This window comes from Danio rerio, chromosome 18, assembly GCF_049306965.1.
Source record: "Danio rerio strain Tuebingen ecotype United States chromosome 18, GRCz12tu, whole genome shotgun sequence".
NCBI classification, from domain to species: domain Eukaryota; kingdom Metazoa; phylum Chordata; class Actinopteri; order Cypriniformes; family Danionidae; genus Danio; species Danio rerio.
The window spans coordinates 17888705-17910030 of NC_133193.1; the positions used below are offsets into that span (position 1 = coordinate 17888705).

Genomic DNA, 21326 nt, shown 5'->3' on the forward strand with positions numbered 1-21326 from the left:
CTCTACAGATTTGGTAAGTGAGCGACCAGTGCTCTTTGTTTATTCAGTTCGTATTTTATTCGTATCAAACAAACTATTGCTCCGAGTGTAAACAAGTTAGCACTAACAGTTACAACCAAACTATAACCTCGTGTTGGATTTTGTGACCGGAATAACACACGCGGCTTTCTGACGCTACCTGCCGTGTGCATCTAAGTTTCCGGGAAATGCTGTTTTTTTTTTCTCTCATTCGCTGTGCGGTATCAAACATTGCATGAAAAATACACGCTTAGAGCAGATCCTCGAATCAAATATCTCGTTTGTCGGGAGGGACATAAATGAATTCCCTGAATGAAAGAGCCAAACTGCAGTTAAAGTCCACCATTTAATAATTTGGCAAATAATTCGACAACAGATGTCCATGTAAACACAGTCACATTGTCCGCTGTGGTTGTGTGTTTTGACTCTGAAATTCAGCGCGCCCAAATAGACACTCCCACACCAAGCCTCTTTTCTTCCTCCGACACTCCCCCCTAAACAGAGCTGGACATGCCCACTTTTCTGACTTTTTCCAAAGTAGAGGTGTGAAAACACACTGCTGAAACGAGGGGGTTTCATGGCCCTTTAAACCTTTGCTTTGTTGTTTTGTCTGATTATGTTGCCTGCTGCCTGCCTGTACTATTCACCTGTGGTTTGACCACATCTCTGGATTTCCTGTATACATCTGTTTGCCCCTGTACTGACTGTTGTTTGCCTGACTATCCTACATATAAAACGTTATTAAACAATAAAACGCTCTTTATTTAATTAGTATCATTTCCTTTATTAAGTTTATCTATGATTGTTCATGATATTTTACGCAAGAGCCCTCCCCTACAGAATTATATCAATTTTAAATTTTTTTTTTTTTCAAAGAGTTATTTAAGCCAGCGACGCAATGGCGCAGTTGGTAGTGCTGTCACCTCACAGCAAGAAGGTCGCTGGTTCGAGCCTCGGCTCAGTTGGCATTTCTGTGTGGAGTTTGCACGATCTCTCTGCGTTTACGTGGGTTTCCTCCGGGTGCTCCGGTTTCCCCCACAGTCCAAAGACATGCGCTACAGGTGAATTGGGTAGGTTAAATTGTCCGCAGTGTATGAGTGTGTGTGTAAACGAGGGTGTGTGGATGTTTCCCAAAGATGGGTTGTGGCTGGAACGGCATCCGCTGCTTAAAAACATGCTGGATAAGTTGGCGGTTCATACCGTTGTGGCGACCCCGGATTAATTAAGGGACTAAGCCGACAAGAAAATGAATGAATCAATGAATGAATGAATGAATAGCTATTCCTGTTATCCAGTGAAATTGTATTCATAACCACAATATATATTGCAGAATAAAAAAAATATTGCAATGTTAGATTTTTCCAATATCGCACAGCCCTACTTTTGATTATTAATCTTATGATTTATCTTATGATTTTATTCAGAACACATGCTTTTTAATTACTAAAATTTATTTAAACCCTTAAAATGAAATTAAGAAAAAAAATTATAATAATTTGGGAACACTAATGTAATTTTTTCTTCAAAAAGATGTCCCCTTGTGCCCTAATTTACCTTATTTACCTTCTAAGCAACATAAAATCAAGCACACAAATAAAGTGTGAAATATTGTGTGTTGTCTTTCATCAAATAAGCACTGAACAATGCAGACAATCACAAGATTACCTCTTACCTCTTCTCAGACATTCACAAACTGCATTAAACATGTTAAAAATGAACACAAGCCAATGTTAACACATTCACCCCACACAACCCAACAAAGTGTCTGTAGCCGCAGGTCAGGGTCTGTGGTTGAAAAGTGAACTGGACTTTTGGAGACATCATGAAGTTACCTTACTTTTTGAAAGCACACCTACTGCATAATGTCTTAAATGCCTCAGGTTTTTTACAGAAGCTGTTCTTGATACTTACTGGCTTAAGGATATTTCCACAGCAGGGTTAAGTACAGTGCATTCTATTTTTGACTCGTTCTGCAGTACATAAAAGAAATGATTTCACTTCTCCTCACTCTGTATAAAGTCTCCAAATGAGTGGAGAAAAACTTGCGCGACTTGTTAGCGAAGCAGTTCTGACCCAATTAACTGCCTTTGTTTGATAAAGCAGCGGCACTGACCTCTGTTTACACACTCATCTTCACTTGATTTGTTTTCACACTGTATGGCTTTAATTAGCTTTGGACCTCGCTTCAGGGAATTTGTAAATCCATATGGATATTTGCCCAGAGTATAGTAAGGACAATATCATCCTCTCCATTCCTTTTTCGAGACGCCAGATAGTTTAAATCACTTTGCAATTTTTTATGAGCTCTCTGTTTACATTGCCCTAGAGGGAGATGGTTTTATTATTTTCAGCCGACTAAGAAAAACTGCAACCTTGGATGAAAGAAAAATACAAAAAAAAAAAAAATCCATTAGTAATTTGTATAGTATAGCTGCTTGACTTACAATATGTTGTTCTACTGATAACTGTGTAATTGTTACATTTTGAATGCACACAGTCTGTGTAGTTCACTAGTTTAACTAAACCAAGGTCAAGTTACATTTTAAGAATAATGTTAGCAACACAAAAAGGGTACTAAAATCATTAGTAAACAAAGCAAAGTTATTTAAAAAGTAGAAGATAAAAATAAATGTCTGTCATCAGTGATTCACCCTGAGTGGCTGCAAAAACCTACTTAAGTTATTTTTCATAGAAAATATTTTTGCATTTTGATTTTGCAATCCAGACTTGTTCTGAAAATGTGCAGTTATATATATATATATATATATATATATATATATATATATATATATATATATATATATATATATATATATATATATATATATATATATAAATTTAAGAACGCCAAATACAATCCAAGAGATTTGTTTTCTCAAATCCACCTGAGGCCGCTGTGTACGCTTTTTGAGATCTCAAATTTCTCTCATGAGTCCAATTTCTGCCGGCTGTTCTTGCGTAAATCCACCAGAGGCCCCGTGTTCAGATTTTACCAAAATCTCGCCCTGGACTGTGTCCGAAACCGCCTACTACTCAGTAGGTACTGTATTAGAAAAGTACATTATATACAGTATGACTGTGAAAAGTATGAATGGAATTAGGACGTACTACATCCGCCATTTTGTCATGGTCACATGACTTACCTGCGTCAGTTCCATCGCTTCACTTCCATTCATGAATTCACTCGTGAGGCATTATGGGATAGCGCAGTGTGCATGGGATGCGCACTCCAGAATCTCGCCGGAAGTAAGTCATCCGGGTACTTCTCGCATACTGATTTTCGAATTCTATGAATTCAGACATACTACTCGGCTCGCATACTGATTTTAGCGTACTATATAAAATGAAAGTATGCGGTTTCGGACGCAGCTCAGGACACTGGCTGAGTTTAGACACTCCTGGGTTAAGGAGACATGGAAAATGTGCAGAGCTCGTGGTCCTCCAGGAATGTGCTAGAGAAACACTGCTGTAAAGAAAATATGATTTCTCACTGCAAAATCAAGCTTGTGTTTCACATAAGTAAGAACATCATACTTGTTTGGAATGACATGAGGCTAATTAAAATGTCATCAATAAACAGTTGTCAGCATTGGAGTATACTATCCCTTTAAGAGAACAATATCATTTGTAAATGTTATCAGTCAAGTGTTAGAACAAATTCTCTATCCTGCTTCAAATTGAACGTCAATACTGTCTATAATACATTGTACACAACTTTTATAATTAAAAAGAAAAAAATGTCACTTGCCATTAGCATTTTAATTAGCATTTGCTTGCTCTGTCCTGCTTGCTTGTTAACGGAAAGCAGGATGATATCTGACAAACTGTCATCCAACTGATTCAAACCAAACCAGGTATTTGTGTTAATTACGTTTGTTGAGCTCCAATTTGCAATTAAGAATTTGATAACTGTGATGCTTTTATGTCAAAACTAGGATTGCAACTCTACCGTATATTGCTACATTTTTTCTCCAGCATCGTAATGGGAGGATGTTTGGAAGATGAAAGTTTCCAGATGAATAAAGAAACCTTTCTGCTGTCTTCTGCTATTGTTTTGGATGGGAAAGAGCATTTTCACACGTCTCGTTGTTCTGTTTCTCTCTCTTTCTCAGTGATGGATACCTGTTTCAGCCTGTAGATTTCCCTGTGACAGCAAGCTCTTCCAGCACTGATGAAACTGAAGGAACTTTCTAAAGCTGTCAGAGATTTCTCTCTATCGCATGTAACTGACAGGCAAAGCGCCATTACAGACTTCCCTTTCTCTCTTTCAATTCTCTTGTGTGCACGCACAGACACACAAATACAAAAATCAGATAGGTCTGCTGTCAAATTGGGGCTAAGGCTGATTTCCTTTGGAAGGAAGAAAAGAAATCCGCTTTTATTAAACGCGTAACTTTACTAAAGTGGCTTGCGTGCAAAAGAAAAAGGTGTATAATGTGCCGCCGTTCGCCTCTCAGAAAAATATCCTGCTATCCAAACAAGCTAAATGTGTTTTTCTTTTCAAGAGCATTCACATTTGTAGACAGAATTAGCAAACATGTTAATCTATGAAGTCAATAATGTATTCATGTAAGATGGAGGTTGAGGTTAGAGGGTATGCGTATGAATTATAAATGACAAGAAAAAAAGGTTGTGGAGATCTGAGCACACCGCAGGATCGTCATGTGTCTGTTTTATGGATTCTCTTAATAAAGGCTTGCCCACAGAGATGCAACATATATAGCGAATCAATACGAGTTCTAAGACATGCAGCCAATAAGCAAGTGCCACACAAAGCAGAACAGAAAAAGGCAGGCGAAAGTCAATAAGACTGTAAATACATCCAGCTGCACTCACTTATATGGCTTATCCTATGTGTTATTACCACCAGGGGCTTTCTCTGGCAAATCAAAGAGGCATACATTTAAGACCGAAATAGAAGAAAAGAAAAAAAAATCATAATTTGAGAAAAGATGGTGGACGAGTGAAGGCAGACGAGTGCTCACAAGCAAACGTTGGACCCGTGAAGAGAGAAGCCATTGATTTTTCACAGAAGTGCCAGTTCATCATTCTGGGAGACACTTGCGATCGATTGCCTCTTTCATTTGTTTGTGATTTTGTTAGTTTCAAAGCTGGTCACCGTGATAAATCCCACCCCACTGCCACATTGAAAAACGAGAAATGCCAGGATGAAGAGATATGAGAAAGTATGCAAATTAGAGGTGTTAACAGATTCGGTTTCTACGTTTATTGTGAAATGAAGCATTCAGAATGTACAGTGCCCATAGAAAATCATCATATCATGTGAAAATCTATACGTTTACTCACATTACACCCTGCTTTCAAAAGACCTTCAGGATAAAATTGTAGAAAGGCACAGGTTAGGACAAGACTATGAAAAACTTTTCAATAACAGGCAAAGTTAATTGGAATGTGACTTGATTGTTGTGTGACAAATAAAGTCATTCTTTCAAAAGCATATAATGATTTTCATATAATGATGAAAGGCACTGTATCATTTACCATGCTTGTTTTATCAATATTGCCATTTCTAGATTCAGATTGTAAAATACTCCAAATATATTGAGTGCATTATACATTTGTACATACTAAAGCACAAATTATAAAAAATGCAGAATAAAATATATTGTACAATGTTTTGTACTGTGCAAAAAAACAACCCAGACTCATTCTGAAAATGTACCCCTATATATATTTCTGGAGAGCGCCAAATACATCCCTGCAGATCAAGACATAAACTTAAAAACCTGCAACCAAAAGTTGTTTTTAATTATGCAATTATTGCTCTTTTTTTTTTTTTTTTGTAGTTTACATCTCACAATTGTGATTTTTGCAACCCAGGCTCATTCTGAAAATGTACCGCTTATACATTACTGGAGTGTGCCAGGAGCTTTTTTTTTTTTTTTTTTTGCAGTTTTTTTTTTTGCAGTTTTTATTTTTGTGAATCCGCCATGAGGCTGCTGTGTATGCTTTTTGTGATCTCAAATCTCTCTCGTGAGTTCCATTCGTGCCTGCTGTTCTCACGTTAATCCACCAAAGGCTGTTGTCGACTGACTGACTGACCCACCCTCCTCATTTTCTAAACCCAACCAATAGTGTTTTTAAAAGCACTGAATGGCCTGCCCATCCACTTCCCTAAACTCAAGCGACAGTTTTCAAATGCAATCCAGAAATAAGGAAAAGCCCTCATGGCCGCCTGATTTTAAGCACGCTTTCAGATCTTACCACATTCTCATCCTGTTTTTCACTTTTTGAAACCGTTCTTCGCCAGACTCACACCCCATCATCACGATTAACTCTGCTACAGGTCACATGCTTGCCGACGTACGCAACGAGCTACCGGGCAAAATAATAAAATCAAAATAGCCATCCACATAAAGGTAAGCGGTCAACTGATTAGCGCGAAAAGGAATAGCGTCATACTAGAGATCTGCGCAGGACAAAATTTATCACAAATACTCCCGCCAGGTTTTAGCTTGAACCAGATCGCTCCCACTTATATTCAGCATTTGTTGTCTCGCTGCCCGACCCGTCCCGTTTTCTACCCGACGCGCACGCGCAGACCTCTACATCATACAACGTTCATTTTAAAGATGAAATGCAGCCTTACGTAGCTCTAGCTATATAATCGCGATTTGCAGAAATGTATACGGTTTCAGATTGATGGCAAACATGTTGGCAAAATAAGCTCTGTTCAAAATTGCTAAACACAACAAAACACATTTTGTTCAATTTTTTAAGAAATACAGCTTTTTTAGTTCATCTTGGCTGCATGAAAGTAAATGTTTCATTTAAATCATTAAATAATAAGTTCTTGCAGAACTCCCAGAGTTCATCAGGATTATTTAGATTCATCTTCAATGCCTCCTCCATACTATCCCTGACATGCTCAATAATGTTCATGTCTGATGGTATCAAAATGTCAGTACAAATTTTACAAGGAATCTCTGTTTCTAAAAATAAATCTGTTCTTTAAAAATGTCCACTAATGGAATTAAAAAAAAAAAAAAAAAAAAACTGACTAAAATACAGAAAATTTTCAAAGGAAGTCAGATATGCCATCACATACATTATAAATTATAAATTATATTTTAAAAACATGAATATATAAAACAGTAATTTTAAATCAAAATGCTGTTTATTATTTACATTACATTAATTCAAATTTTAAAACATTCAAAATCCAACTCTTAATGCAGTATATGCATGCTTTCAGGCTCAGTGGAGCATTCCATTAACAGCAAGCAAAACCAAAAAGTGTTCTGAAGCACATCTTATAGTGCAGAGAGTCTACAGTCTATTACCTTCAGCGGACACTTTCATCTGAATCCTGTCTTTAATCATTTTCCAGCTTCTTTTGAGCCTGGTGGGCAGTAAAAGAAGGGGATGCATCCAGAAACCTTTCTTTCCCCTTCTGCACCAAAGAAAGAGCTGAACCCATGACCTCGACCCTCTGCTCCAGCTGCTAAAATAGAAAAAAAATCCCTCCAGTATCTTGAGTAAAAGCTAATGCAGCTTCAAAGGATGGAGACCTCAGACACTGTCCCACCTACTGTATCTAAGAGAACACACAGCTTCTTCTGCCTGATTAATCTGGGTTTAGATGAATCAACCTTAAAATGTGGATTTTATCTGGGAATGATAATGGAGCAGCAATTTAATTTGGTGTGTTTAGTGGTATTAAGACTATAAATCTGGTCAAATAAAAAACAGTTAATCTGGAATTGATGAAAAGTATTTTTAATATTAAGAGGGGTTTGATCAGGATTTTTGAGGCTGATCACCGGTCACTGTTTCCTAGAAGCAATATTAATTGTATGTATGTATGTATGTATGTATGTTAGGGTTAGGCCCACAGACGATGCCATCATCCATCGCTGATGGCCAATTCAGTTTTTCCACTTACAAAAATCCACCATGTAAATAGCACGGTAATGGGAGATGATTGTTTTAATGAAGGCAAAAGTGAAGCACCATGCCCTTTAGACTTTGTGCCTAGATCGTTAAAATAGAGCCCAATGAGGTATAAACCAATCAAATCCAACAATCCCCATTTAATATAAACTTTTACTTTAACTACACCTATGCTTTACATGTATTATTTCATATTTTTTTATTAAATGCCCAAAAAGCAACAAACACAATACAATTGTACAATAGGCTGGTGTTTACTAACCCTGTTCCTGAAGGCACACCAACAGTACACATTTTCAACCTCTCCTTAATCAAACACACCTGAATCAACTCATCAGAACATAAGAAGAGGCGCCAAAACCTGAAGGTAAGGGAAACATCCAAAATATGTACTGTTGGTGTGCCTCCAGGAACAGACTTGGGAAACACAGCAATAGGCAACACTTAGGTTTCCCTCCTGAGCCTTCTCACTGGTCCTTTAAACTACTATTAATACCTAATGGGCTTGGTCATTAGATGCCCTTCCAAACATGCTCTGGCCATTATGAGCTCCATTTACTGTCGGGCCTCATGCCTGCATGGGCAAATGTGAGTCGTCTGCCTTCATCGAGTCCTTCTGCACAGTCTAATACGAGTATGTTGTGATAGGCTTTTTTGTTTGTGTGCCTGTAGCCCAAATACTTGTTTCAAAAGAAGTTATTTAGTGTGGAGAACAGAGAAAACTGTGATCGATGTTCCCAACTATCACGTATTTGCTCGTACGAAAGCTCAGGAAATCCCTTATAGCTGTTACTGTAAGTAAAGAGCGACCTCAAACTGTAATAACATATACAGCTTTGGCCTTGAAGTTTATTAGCAGTACATACATGCAATTGATGTACAGTATAGAAAGAGTCTCAGAATCCCTTATAACTGTTACTGTAAGAAATGACTGACCTCAAACTGTGATACAACAACTGCTTGGCCTTGAAATATATTAGCAGTACATACAGGAAACTGATGTAATGAAAGATATGATCTCACAGGAGAAACCATTTTTGCTGCATAAAAGAATTTTTATTATGGTCAATAATATATTTTTTTTAAATCTGTGAAAGTATGTATATAAAATCGCAAATTGCTGTGATAACCATCTTCTAGGCTAAAAGATGGAACCATTTTGAAAGATGTAAAAAAAACACAGCTACTGCTAGCCAGTTTTGTGGAAAACACGACACAGTAGGGTTAGTTGTAACAGTGTTACAATTAAGCCTCACACTGTTGGACACCAACTAAACTAACTAATATTGGAATTTTGAGTGGAATGTTAAGAACTTTTTAAATAAACAGTTTTTTAATAGAAAATATTTTTAAATAGACAAACAAATATTTTATTGCTAATACTTCAAATTAATGCATTGTAAAACAATGGATAATAATCAAAATAAATCCAAATGTTTTTATCAAATAAATAAATAAATAAAGAAGCTATGCAGAATAAAAAAAATTAATTGATCTAACTACTGAGGAAATAAAGCTAATATTTAAAGTAAACTGGATTTAAATTAATTATGTGAAATTTGCCTTTTTTTCCCCAGGCAGGTGGGGTAAATAGTAACATTTTTACTCCTGGCACCTTTGGCAATACTGCACAGAAACCATAAGTCCGGCAATCATACAACCAGTGCTCATTTGTAGGAGAGGCTTGTGTGTTGTTGGTAAAAACATATGGTTTGTCTAACCCCATTACTTTGTTCATTATTTGGCAAAACCAAAAAGTGTTACTTTGTGCCCCGCTCTCCCTTATCTTTTCTTAAGTGTATCACACTGATACTTATACTATTTAATTATACTAGTAATATTAATTATTCACCTTCATGATCATGTTCAACTCCTGTCCCAGTTCTACTATTTTAATTAGTAATTTCAGTAATAGTTAGTAATAATCAGCCCCTGGATCAGAGGGCTTACTGAAGACCTATACACTTTGCTCTCTGGTTTAGGAAATGATTATCTCTCTACACCAAGTATCTCAGTCGCCAGTTAAAGAGTTAAGTAAAGTTTTTTGTTTTTTTTTAGCAGGGGATATTGTAAATGTGCAAAAACCTCAGCTTATGCCAGAAAACATAGATATGCTGATATTTCTTTTTAAAAACTGTAAAATCCCAGCACAGTCACAGTTTTAGTTTGTTAAGCTGAGTCTTTAGTTTGTATTATTATTAATTTTTGGAATTTGTTTTTAAAATAGTTATTTAGTTATGGCAGAAAATATATAATATTTTGCAAAGCAATGTGCAGCATTTAAGAAAAAAATAAAGGGCTCTTCATTTTAATTTTGTTTCAAATAATTTTATTTAAAAGTGGTGACTAAATAGTGAATCATGAGATAAGTATCATAAATCGTATCGAATCGTGAGTCAGGTGAATCGTTACATCCCTAGGTGGAACCTTTTCAAAAGTTACACTTTTGTACCATACAGGTGGACATTAGTACCTTTAGAGTATACTTTTGTACCTTTGAAGGTTACTTGTGAACCTTTAAGTAACTATGAAATACACATTTGTAGTTTTTAGGTATTAATTACCTTTAACAACTTGTTAGGAACAAAACTGGACCTTTTGAAAAGGTACCACCCCACTGACAGTGTATTTTGTGAAATGCATGCTTAAATTCTTCTTTCTCATCAAAGGAATAAATTATCTTTGAAAATATATTCAAATAGAATATTTACTGCCAGATTTATTAACCTTAATTTTATTATTAATATTATTAAACCTTAAATTTATTATTAATAAATGTATTGTTACAGTTATTGTAAATAAATGAATATTTCACAATATTACTCTTTTAACCATATATTCTAAACCTCCAGCATAACAAATAAATATTTTTTAGTATACCAAACTTTTGAGTGATATTGTACTTAATTTATTTATTCTTTGCACATATTTTTACATTTCATAGTTGTCTCTTTCCTGAATGATTTAAATATTCATTGCAGCTTTTGAATATCAGCCTTGTATAACACACAATGATTTGCATTTGCTTTTACTTACTACCATTCCATTACCATCAGATGTTGGAGACATCTCTTCAGCGTGCTGTTTTTTTAAAGGCTGTTATTTGGCAAAGCTGAATTGTACTCTGGCGCTTAAACTTTCAACCAACAAATATTCAAAACATTAGAGAAAAATAACCAGAATCTATTAAAATGAACTAATAACATTCTCAATTCTGAGGCCAATGAATGTTTGTAAATTGCAGCCTCACAGCAAGAAGGTTGTTGGTTTGAGTCCCGGTGGCCTTTCTGATTTAGGTTTGTTCTCCCCGTATTTACGCGGGTTTCCTCCGAGTTCTCCTGTTTCACCCACAGTTCAAAGATATGCAATATAGGTGAATTGAAAACACTAAATTGCTGTATGGTGTATGAATGTGTTTGTAATTGAGAGTGTATGGGCGTTCCCCAGCATTGGGGGTTCACAGTGTACTCTCAGTGTTGGGTTGTGGCAGGAAGAGCATTTGCTACTGTATGTACAGTAGAACATACACCAAAGTAATTGCCGGTTCATTCCACTGTGGTGACCCCTGATAAATCAGAGACTAAGCTGAAAGAAAATTAATGAATGATGGTTTATTCATTAAGGTAAAGGAGCTATACGTATACTTATTAATGTATACCGAGAGGCCATTTTATGCCTATTTACCAAAATAGTTCATTAATTAATTAGGATTATAACTTTTTAAAAACTTAAAACAACCTGTTTCAGAGTAACTACCCACCGTATTGGTGCACATATGTATTAAAAAATCCCTTTAAACGTCCGCTTCAGTAGTTTTTTTTTTTTGGTTTAAGTGCAAATTTACTGAAGTTAATAACTTGTGTGGCACAACCACTATGGATAATAGAAAGCCAACTGACTAACACTCAAATATATTAAAGCAGATTGCTTTAATCTGTGTGAACTGAGGTGAAACCCACAGAGTCTGTGACAGAGCAGAAACACACCAACTAAAACTGGTCAATCGCTCTGAGCCATTTAATGATCCTCCCCATAAACCCCGTATCCAGAGAAAACAGTGAGTAATTAACATAGCGAGTGGATTACGGGACTGCAATGACTTGTGGATTAATCTGCACTGTTATTCCTAACATCTCCAAGCTGCAATGACTGGGGCTCTTTTTAATGGCCAGTTTCCACAAGCAAGCGTGGAACGAGACAGAAAATTGCCGGGTGATAAAATTGCTAATCATAAAGCTAACTATTAGAGCAGATGAGCCTCTTCCTGAAATGGCTTTGATTTTTGAGGAGTGAAAAGGCAGATCAATGCTTAATTGACAACAACAATAGATCAGCAAGGGAACAGAATGGCACTTCAGTGAAGCCGATCAGCTTGTACAAACCACTCACTCAAAACACACACACACACACACACACACACACACACACACACACACACACACGCACACGCACACGCACACACACACACACACACTTGTACAGCTATCTTTATGGTGACTTGCATTGACCTAATGAACTGTATACGGTACACATTGTGTATTCTATAACCCTTACCAAAACCCTACCCCTAAACTCTGCCCATTACAGGATACAATTATCATTTTTTATATCTTCAAAATACTTTATTATGTGATTTTTTATGTATTATCTTTTTTTATTATTTAATATCTTTTTTTTTATTATTATCTTTACTATGAGTCATTTTCCTTAAGGGGACCAAGAATACATATTTTTGGTCCCCACACAAGCACTTTTTCTGCTAGCTTTATGAGGACTTCCCATAAATGTAATGATTTTTATACTGATCATATATAAATATAATCTTATTAAAGATCACTGGGAAACACCCATACACTCTCATTCACACACATACACTACAGACAATTAGCTTACCCAATCCACTTATAGTGCATGTCTTCGGACTTGTGAGGAAAACCAGAGCACCCGGAGGATACCCACGCAAACTTGGGGAGAACAATCTCCCCAAACAACAGTTTTCCTCATGGGAATAAAAAAAGAATTTAAAAAAATGTCCATAGGGTCAACAATAACTGGTATTGCAATACTACCACGATGAATACAGGCTACTGTACACACAAGCACACACACTTGCTTTATGGAACTGTTTTCTCTGGTGACGATTGTGTCCATGTAGTTTGAGAGCGACAAGTAGCAGACTAAAAGGTTTTGTCAGGTCTTTTCCATGCAGACGTGCCATTTCAACCCTTATTTTCCCTCTCACATCCCATCTCTCTAAGAGCGAGTGCAAATGATAATGTCCAGTCCTTAACATCTCGCTGGGTCAAACAGAGAAAGGCACAGTCAATTAGCCATTTTAAATGGCTCCAATATGGCAAAAAAGCTGCCTCGGTTGAATTAGTTTGCAAAATTTATGGTTACAAATATTTTAAAAATACTTAGATTAAAGAGGAATAAAATCTTCCCTATTAACCAGCCCTGAAAAAAGAAAATGTAGAAACACAGGCTCAGCATAATCAAGTACAATTTCTCAGAGAATATAGGCAATGTATTTTGGTGCATTTAAACAAAACAGATTTATTAAACAGATACATTTATAAAATAATATTTTAGTCACCAAACATATTTAGAAATTAAAAGATAATACAATTAAATTCAAGCAAATTACTCCAAAAAAAAATTACAACCTCCAATTTTTATTTTTTTATTTAGTTGCTTCTTGTATTTAATATTTTTTTTATAACATAAATTTGGCTGTACTAATTGTTGGACTGTTATCATAAGTTATTTTGTTAGATAAGCTCCAGATTTGGCTTCAGTACTGACTGATATAATATTGTATAGCTTCCTATTGAAAATCTGAATTTAAAAGATTTGTGAGGGGTGTACTTATATACACTGAGCACTGTAAGTGTTATTAAGCATTATATGGATTTTTTTTATTTGACTTTCTAATTATTAATTTATAATGAAGATGTACAAGTAATACTCCTTAACATAAAATAAGCTATGGGTGACATATAATATATAAACAAAATATAATTAAAATATTTGTTTGCTTGTTTGATTGATTGATTGATTGATTGATTGATTGATTGATTGATTGATTGATTGATTGATTGATTGATTGATTGATTGATTGATTGATTGATTGATTGATTGATTGATTGATTGATTGATTGATTGAGTACCAGTAATGTAATACACCAGTAAGTTTGAATGACTAAACCAAAGGTCAAATAAAAATGAAAAATAAAATAGACTTAATTAATTTTTTTTTAAATGTATAGTATCTGTAGGAGCCATAGTTTGATTTAATATAATTCATTAATAGTGCTCAAATTTATGTACAGTTTTCACATTTTGATATGTTTATTTGTGTACGTTCGCTATTTCACCCCTACTACTTTGTTTGTAATGGTTTGTTCCACCTTTATTTGACAGTTTTAATTTATATTACGAGATAGGAAGAAAGATGGAGCATCACATTTTTTTGGTCAGAGTTTCTTGCTAATATGCTTGAGAATTCAGTAAACATCTTTAATTGGAAAGAAACCCGAGTCATTTTATTGCCTGACTAATTTTGTGAAATTCTGATTGTATATCATTTAACTAAATTAAGCAGCAATTATACAAAATGTAATTCAACAACAAAACCTGCTGGAATGCTTCTGATCACATAGCTCCAATTCTCTTTCTCCTGCACTGGCTTCCTGTTTACTATCATATACAATACAAAAATCCTCCTCTTAACATACAAAGTTCTTCATAACTTGGCACCTCACTACCTTTCTGATCTTCTTCATTTGTACACTTCTTTGCGCTCACTGAGATCATCTTCTGCCAATTGTTATTTGTTCCAAACTTTAAGATGATGTCATTTGCTGGCAGGGCTTTTAGTTGTAGATTTCCATGGTTTAATTACATGTCTATTGTTTTTTACTACTTGTATTTTTATGATATGCTTGGAATATTAAAAATAAACCAAGCCACTGTACCCCATGTATTTTGATGTACTGTAAAAAGCACCTTTAAAATGAATCACACATGTAATCCACCAAAACCCGTTCAGCCTATAAAGTTTTGAGTGTGCACAAATGGGCCTGGCGTTTCTGATTGCAGAGCCATATCAGTTGCTCACCTTATTCCAGCGCTCACACGTGTTCCTTTACTCCATTATAAACTGTCCCCGACTCTCTATCTCTGGCAGGAAAGGTATCATCAGTATCAGGCCAATCATTTCTTTTGCTTTTGCCTGTGATGGCGATACGATCTTTAATCCAGTACTAGCCAACTCGTCCTCACATCTGTCATGAGCAGAGCTGTATCTGTGGACGTTAATAATCATCCAGCGTCTGCGTAGCTCTCATATCAGACAGGAACTTTGCCTTGGCGTGAGGGCTGGATCTGAACCACAAAGTGTGTGGCTGTGTATACAGATAGGAGCAGGCATGATTAAAATGTAGCTACTTCATGCCAACGGGACCTTGAGCAATAGAAGGAGCTATGGAGGAAAGCTAATGTGGAAATGTAATAATAAAAAAGGCATGATTACCAAAGTGTGGGGTCGATAAGAATTAATACTTAGAATATATACTTAATACTTGTATATACTGCACATGAATGCGTTAAATTAATGAGAAGTGAAGATTTTTTTTTTTACAAAAAAAAGATGTTTTGTAATATATTGCATTTTATTCTTAAAATATATCTGTTTTCATTTTCTATTTGTTTTTGCACGGACCAATCTTCTGACCCACCAGCTGAGAAACAGCAGTATAAAAAAAGCTTCATCAAAAATGACCAACACATCATTCATTCTTCAGCATAATATAAGTGTTTTCTGATGCACAGGTTGTAGTGCAGCCGCCTGCCTGCAAGGCTGAGAGAGTCATCAAAAATGCTCTTTGAAAAACAACAGGGTCTCAGTAGAGCTCAAAAAGCCAGAATCACCATAACCTCACATTTATTTGTCCATAGCTTTACTTGGCTATTCTGGTGACCTAATGCTCCTACATTTACAATTCAGGCCCCAAGCAACCCTTCCAATCCATACACCCTTTTCCTATAAGGTACTGTAGAAGTAACTATCCTTAAAACAAACCAAATAATCTGTAATATGTTTTTAAAAATGGGTACAGAGAGGTGTATTATTCTCCTCACACTTTAAACATTGAATATTAAAAAGCAATATAGAATGAATTAGAATTAAAAATAAATGAAAGAGCCCTTATTATGCATTATAAAAGGTCATATTTTAGTTTTGGGGTTCTCCAACAACAGCTTAATATGCATGCAAGTTAAAAAAATCATTGTCTTAAAATATGCATTTATTTTTTTATCTTATTATCCCAATGACTCCCATGTGATTTGTTCAGTGATTTGTTTGTTCTCAAACCCCTCCTTTGCGTGATGCTAATCTGCACTGATTGGTCCGATGACTAAGTCTGTTGTGGTTGGTCAACTGCATTCAGCATGAAATGGAAGGAAATGTCCACCATAGTTACTGTATGAAGTAGTCACAGTACAGAGTATATGCATATTAATCCACACAGTGGCAAGAATTTGAAAATTGATCGCACCACTCATGTATAAGAACAGCTGATGGTGGCTACAGCAATGACAAATGGCAGAGGATCATGAGTTTAGAAAGCATTTAAACAGATAAAGGAAGAAGCATGTGTCGCATTTTCAGTGTGGTTTTGGACACGATATGTGAATAGCCCATATAGATTTAACATTAAAAGCACTGATCTAAAATTGATAACTGATCTATAAAATATGTCATGCAAAGCAATTACAAGTTACAACACACAATTAAATATATATTCCCAATCTCATCATCCCTCCACTAGTGTCTGAAGGGAAGGGGGCATTCACATTTTACCAGATCCAGCACTAAATATTGATGTTTCAATACGAGCAGGCAAAAGATTCAAAAACAAAACAAATAATTTATTTGACTCTGAGCCGTGTTACACACTGCATGGACGCTTATTTTCAAAAACACATAATAGGAGCTCTTTAACAAAATACCAGCAAACCATAAATGACCCTCACCATAAGCTCAAAACAAATGCAGCAATAAAAAGGTTGAATATTTCTGTAAGGTAGGCAATACACAGTGCAAAACATAGTGAGCTCAATAACACTTTAGGCTCAGATATTGTAAACACAACACAGACGCATTCTGAAAATCTAACGCTATATACTTGATATTTTGGTGAGCACCGAATACGTCACAGGAGCTAAGTCTTTTGCAGTTCTTGTTTTCGCAAATCCACCAGAGGCCGCTTTCGACTGACTGACTGACTAACTGAATGACTGACTGACCAACCAACTGATGCCCTCACCCTCCCCCTTCCATAAACCCAACCAATAGTGTTTTCAAAAGCTCATATTGACCCACCCACCAACTTCCCTAAACCCAACCGACACTTTTACAAAGCAATTCAGAAAAAGAAAAATGTTAATTTTACCACATTCACACCCTGGTATTTACTTGTTTATTTTATTTTTTGGCTGTTTTTGTTTTACTTGGTTTCTGGAATTGTTCTTCACCAGACTCGAACCCCATCGTTGTGGTCAACTCCTTTCTAATGTCTACTGACATACATGGTGAGCTAACCAAACAGACTGGTAACAGCAGAAAAACCGACCACATGGAGGTAAGTGGTGAGCTGCTAAGTGAGAAAAGGAGCAGCATCATACCACCTCATAGCATTTGATTTAAAGATGAAATGCAGTCAGCACATAGCACCAAGGTGCTCACAGCAACCTGAGTTCGATTCCCGGCTCGAGGTCCTATGCAGATCCTTCCCCTCTCTCTGCTCCCAATACTTTCCTGTCTGTCCTTCACTGTCCTATTACATTAAAGGTGAAAACCCATTAAAAAATAAAAAGATGTAATGCAGCCATACATACTTCTGGATACATAATTTAGGATCTCTAGAAATGTATATAGGGCTACGTTTTCAGAATGAGCCTATGTTGCATTAATACTAACCTCACAAAAAATGAAGCCTAATGTGATTTTTCATAATAGATAAAAATAAAGCACAAAGACAAACGTACCACTCATACACATTTCACTATACACAGATCAAGTCAGAAATATTAGTCCCCTGTATATTTGTTCCGCAACTTTTGTTTGACAGAAAAAATAGTTTTAAAAACTCATTTCTAATAACACAGAACATAATATTTAACGAGATAGTTTTCAAGACACTAGTATACAGCTTAAAGTGACATTTAAAGGCTTAACTAAGTTAATTAGGTTACCTAGGCAAGTTATGGTAATTAGGCAAATCATTGGCTTAAGTGGTTTGTTAATATTGAACTTAAAATGGTTTAAAAACCATAAAAAAGTGCTTTCAGTAGTCGAAATAAAGCAAATAAGACTTTCTCTGAAAGTGAAAATAAAAACAATACTGAGGAAAAACTGCTTTGTTAAACATCAATTGGGAAATATTTGAAAAAGAAAAAAAAAAATCACAGGATGGCTAATAATTTTGACTTTAACTGTATTTGTAGATCAAAAAGTATTAACCACATGAAGAATGTATATGTATGAACTATAATATATGTATTTAAATGAAAAAAATAATTTCTAGTGCAACCTTATTATTCAAAGTGATTCTTTTTGATTCTCTTGAATGGAAGTTCCCTAATCCTATAATGGCAGGTAGAAGTGCAACCCACAATTCAAAACAAAGTCATCACACGTGAGAAAAGGAGGATAAAGCATGCCTGGAGATGAAGTTGTTCTTGACTAAAGCAGCTGTGGTGGCTCTGAGTAGTGAAGAGGCTGCCGCAGCTGTGCTGGTCTGCGCTTGATCTATTTCGCTCAGCTCCTGATGCGGGACGTGCACCTGTGAGGGGTGCATTACGACCGAAGCGCCCTGTTACTCCATCACATATTACTACGATCAGCAGAGCGCATAACAGATGCTGTGCGGAATAACAATTACGCTTCAGTTTGTTACAGTTCAGCACAATTCTTTTGGCCCATTTATCAAGCGAGCACATATGTACAACCAGACTCAAGTGCATACATATTTTCAATCCTCATTTTTGACTAATACACCACTTTGACAGCAGTTAGTTGGACATAGTCAGTTTTTAGTAGTTTTCTAAGGGTTCCATGGAACACTTTTTATGAAATCTTACAAAAGTATAGGTGTTGCGCATCACAGTTATGCCCGATATGAACCAGGTTCAATATGTAGTGGACATTGTACCGCACACTTAGGTAACGCCCATACATCTGTGAGGGTTAGGCTTAGAGTAGGGGGAGATGTAGCTGTCATCTATTACATAGTGGACCTGGTATGTCATCAAGCTGCAGGCAGCAGCAAGTAGTATAAATCAAAAGTACAAATCTGCCAGCAAAAGAACTACAAGATCCAGTCATGCACCACTCACACACATGCCCTAGATCCTGTCTAATTGCAAACACTAACAGCTGAAGCCGCTCATGAACTGATTACATGGATTATAAAGTCCACAAACACACAGAAATTGCTGAGTCTTGATGAACTGTTGTGAACATTACGATGCGTTTCATCGCCTTGTCTTGCCGTGTTTTTGACTCTTGCTTTTTTTGTTTATGTTGCCTGCTGCCTGCCTGTACTAACCATTCACCTGATTTTTGACTACAACTCTGGATTTCCTGTATACATCTGTTTGCCCTTGTGTTGATTGTTGTTTGCCTGACTATTCCATTTAATAAACCCTGAGTTTGGATCCTCCCTCCTTTTGTCCAGTGTCATTTCACATCACAGGTTAAAGGGATAATTCACCCAAAAATGAGAATTTGATAATTATTTACTCTCTTTCGAGTGGTTCTAAACTTTTATGAGTTTCTTTAGTTTGTTATTTTGTAAAACAAAAGAAGGTATTTTGCGAAAACGTATAATCATTGACTTACATAGTAGTAAAAACAAATACTATGGAAGTGGTTATTGGTTCACAGCTTACTTCAAAATTTCTTTTTTTTAGGTTCGCATCATTGGGTTTGTCTTACTGAATATGGTCTTCTCTCAACAAATTACTCTGCACATCTTTTTGGATGATTGCCTGTCAGTTTAAGTGCCATTGGCATTGATGCATTGGTAAATGTTACAAATATATGACAAATAAGAAGCAAATGTGATATGGAATCATATATCGCAAACTTCATCCTCCCACTTAATTAAAGCCCAAATTCCGTTGTGTAAAATGTATACTGAATAAGTTGCCAGTTCATTCCGCTGTGGCGACCCCTGATGAATAAAGTGGCTAATCCAAAGGAAAATGAATGAATGAATGAATGAAAGAATAATAATTTATAATGACTATATTGCACAACATGAAAGCAGTTCATAAGATTTATTTTGTCTTTAATAGACCAGATCTGTTTTCATTACTTACAAGTATGTGACTTTTATGTCATTCCAATGATGTGTCCCTGCTGTAAATCCATCAAGGAAACTGATTAATATTTAATACACTGGGTTACCAGCGCAACCGCAATGCTTTTTTTTTTTAGATCAACAACTAAATAATGTACAACAAAATATGTAAAGCCTTCATAACTAAGTAAATTGTCTTAACTAAGGAAATTGCTTTCAATGATACAAATTTCTTGCTAGAAAAGATATCAAAAGTGGACAACACTGGTCAAAAATGTATAGTTACATTTGAAAATTACACACAAGATGAACTTTCATATTGCATTGAATAGAGCGCACTGGATTGTGGGATATCAGCTGCCTCATGGTACAAAGTGAAGCACAATTTGTTTTCGGATGAGCGTTGATGCTTTTCCACCTTTCTCTGAAGTGTTTTAGAGCTTTCGGACACGGCAAACTGTAATCTGTAGTGTAAACTAGCTGATACTCAAACATGACTTTTTAAAAAACTAAGATAATAATAAATTATTCATTTCTGTGTGGGAAACATCCTCCTGGAAGTTTCAGATTGCTATCATAAAGTCATAATGAGGTGCATTTTGTAAGCAGTAGGGGAATTTTATATAGGCAGACAATGGTAAATGTGGCTGACTCATTGGAAATGGTTGAAACAGTACAATAGGGCCAAGAGTGATTTCGCTGATAGAGCTCCCCCGCCGCAGCTCAGGGCAGCTCACTGTACGCCACATTCAAGTGTTCACACACCTACCACAGAGCATCCGCTAAACATGTCACTGCTCATCTTGCTAATTACCGTCATTACGCACCAACTCAGGCTGCGCTCTTGCCTGACTAACCGCACACAGCTGTCAACCTCCATTTAGGTGCGAAGAGGAAAGAAACAATGCAGGTTCAAAATGAAAAAGTAACATGCATTGTCTAACGAAGACGCTTTAACTATTTGGGAAAGCATACAGTGGCTGCATGAAAGAATTTGAACAACTTTAAAGAGTCGTATCATGG

At 36.0% G+C, this 21326-nt stretch overlaps 1 protein-coding gene across 3 annotated transcripts in view; it reads right to left on the reverse strand.

Annotated features, from left to right (window-relative positions):
- mgat4c (mgat4 family member C) overlaps nucleotides 1–21326 on the reverse strand; it is a 211078-nt gene that overhangs the window by 126540 nt on the left and 63212 nt on the right. Inside the window, exon 1 of one of the 3 annotated variants that reach the window (XM_073929935.1) lies at nucleotides 15053–15247. The exons of 1 other annotated variant lie outside the window; for it this stretch is intronic. The gene's annotated coding sequence lies outside the window, so the exon portion shown is untranslated. Of the gene's footprint in view, nucleotides 1–7322; nucleotides 7605–15052; nucleotides 15248–21326 lie in introns of those variants that run through there. One more of the 3 variants, XM_073929933.1, reaches the window with a different exon arrangement.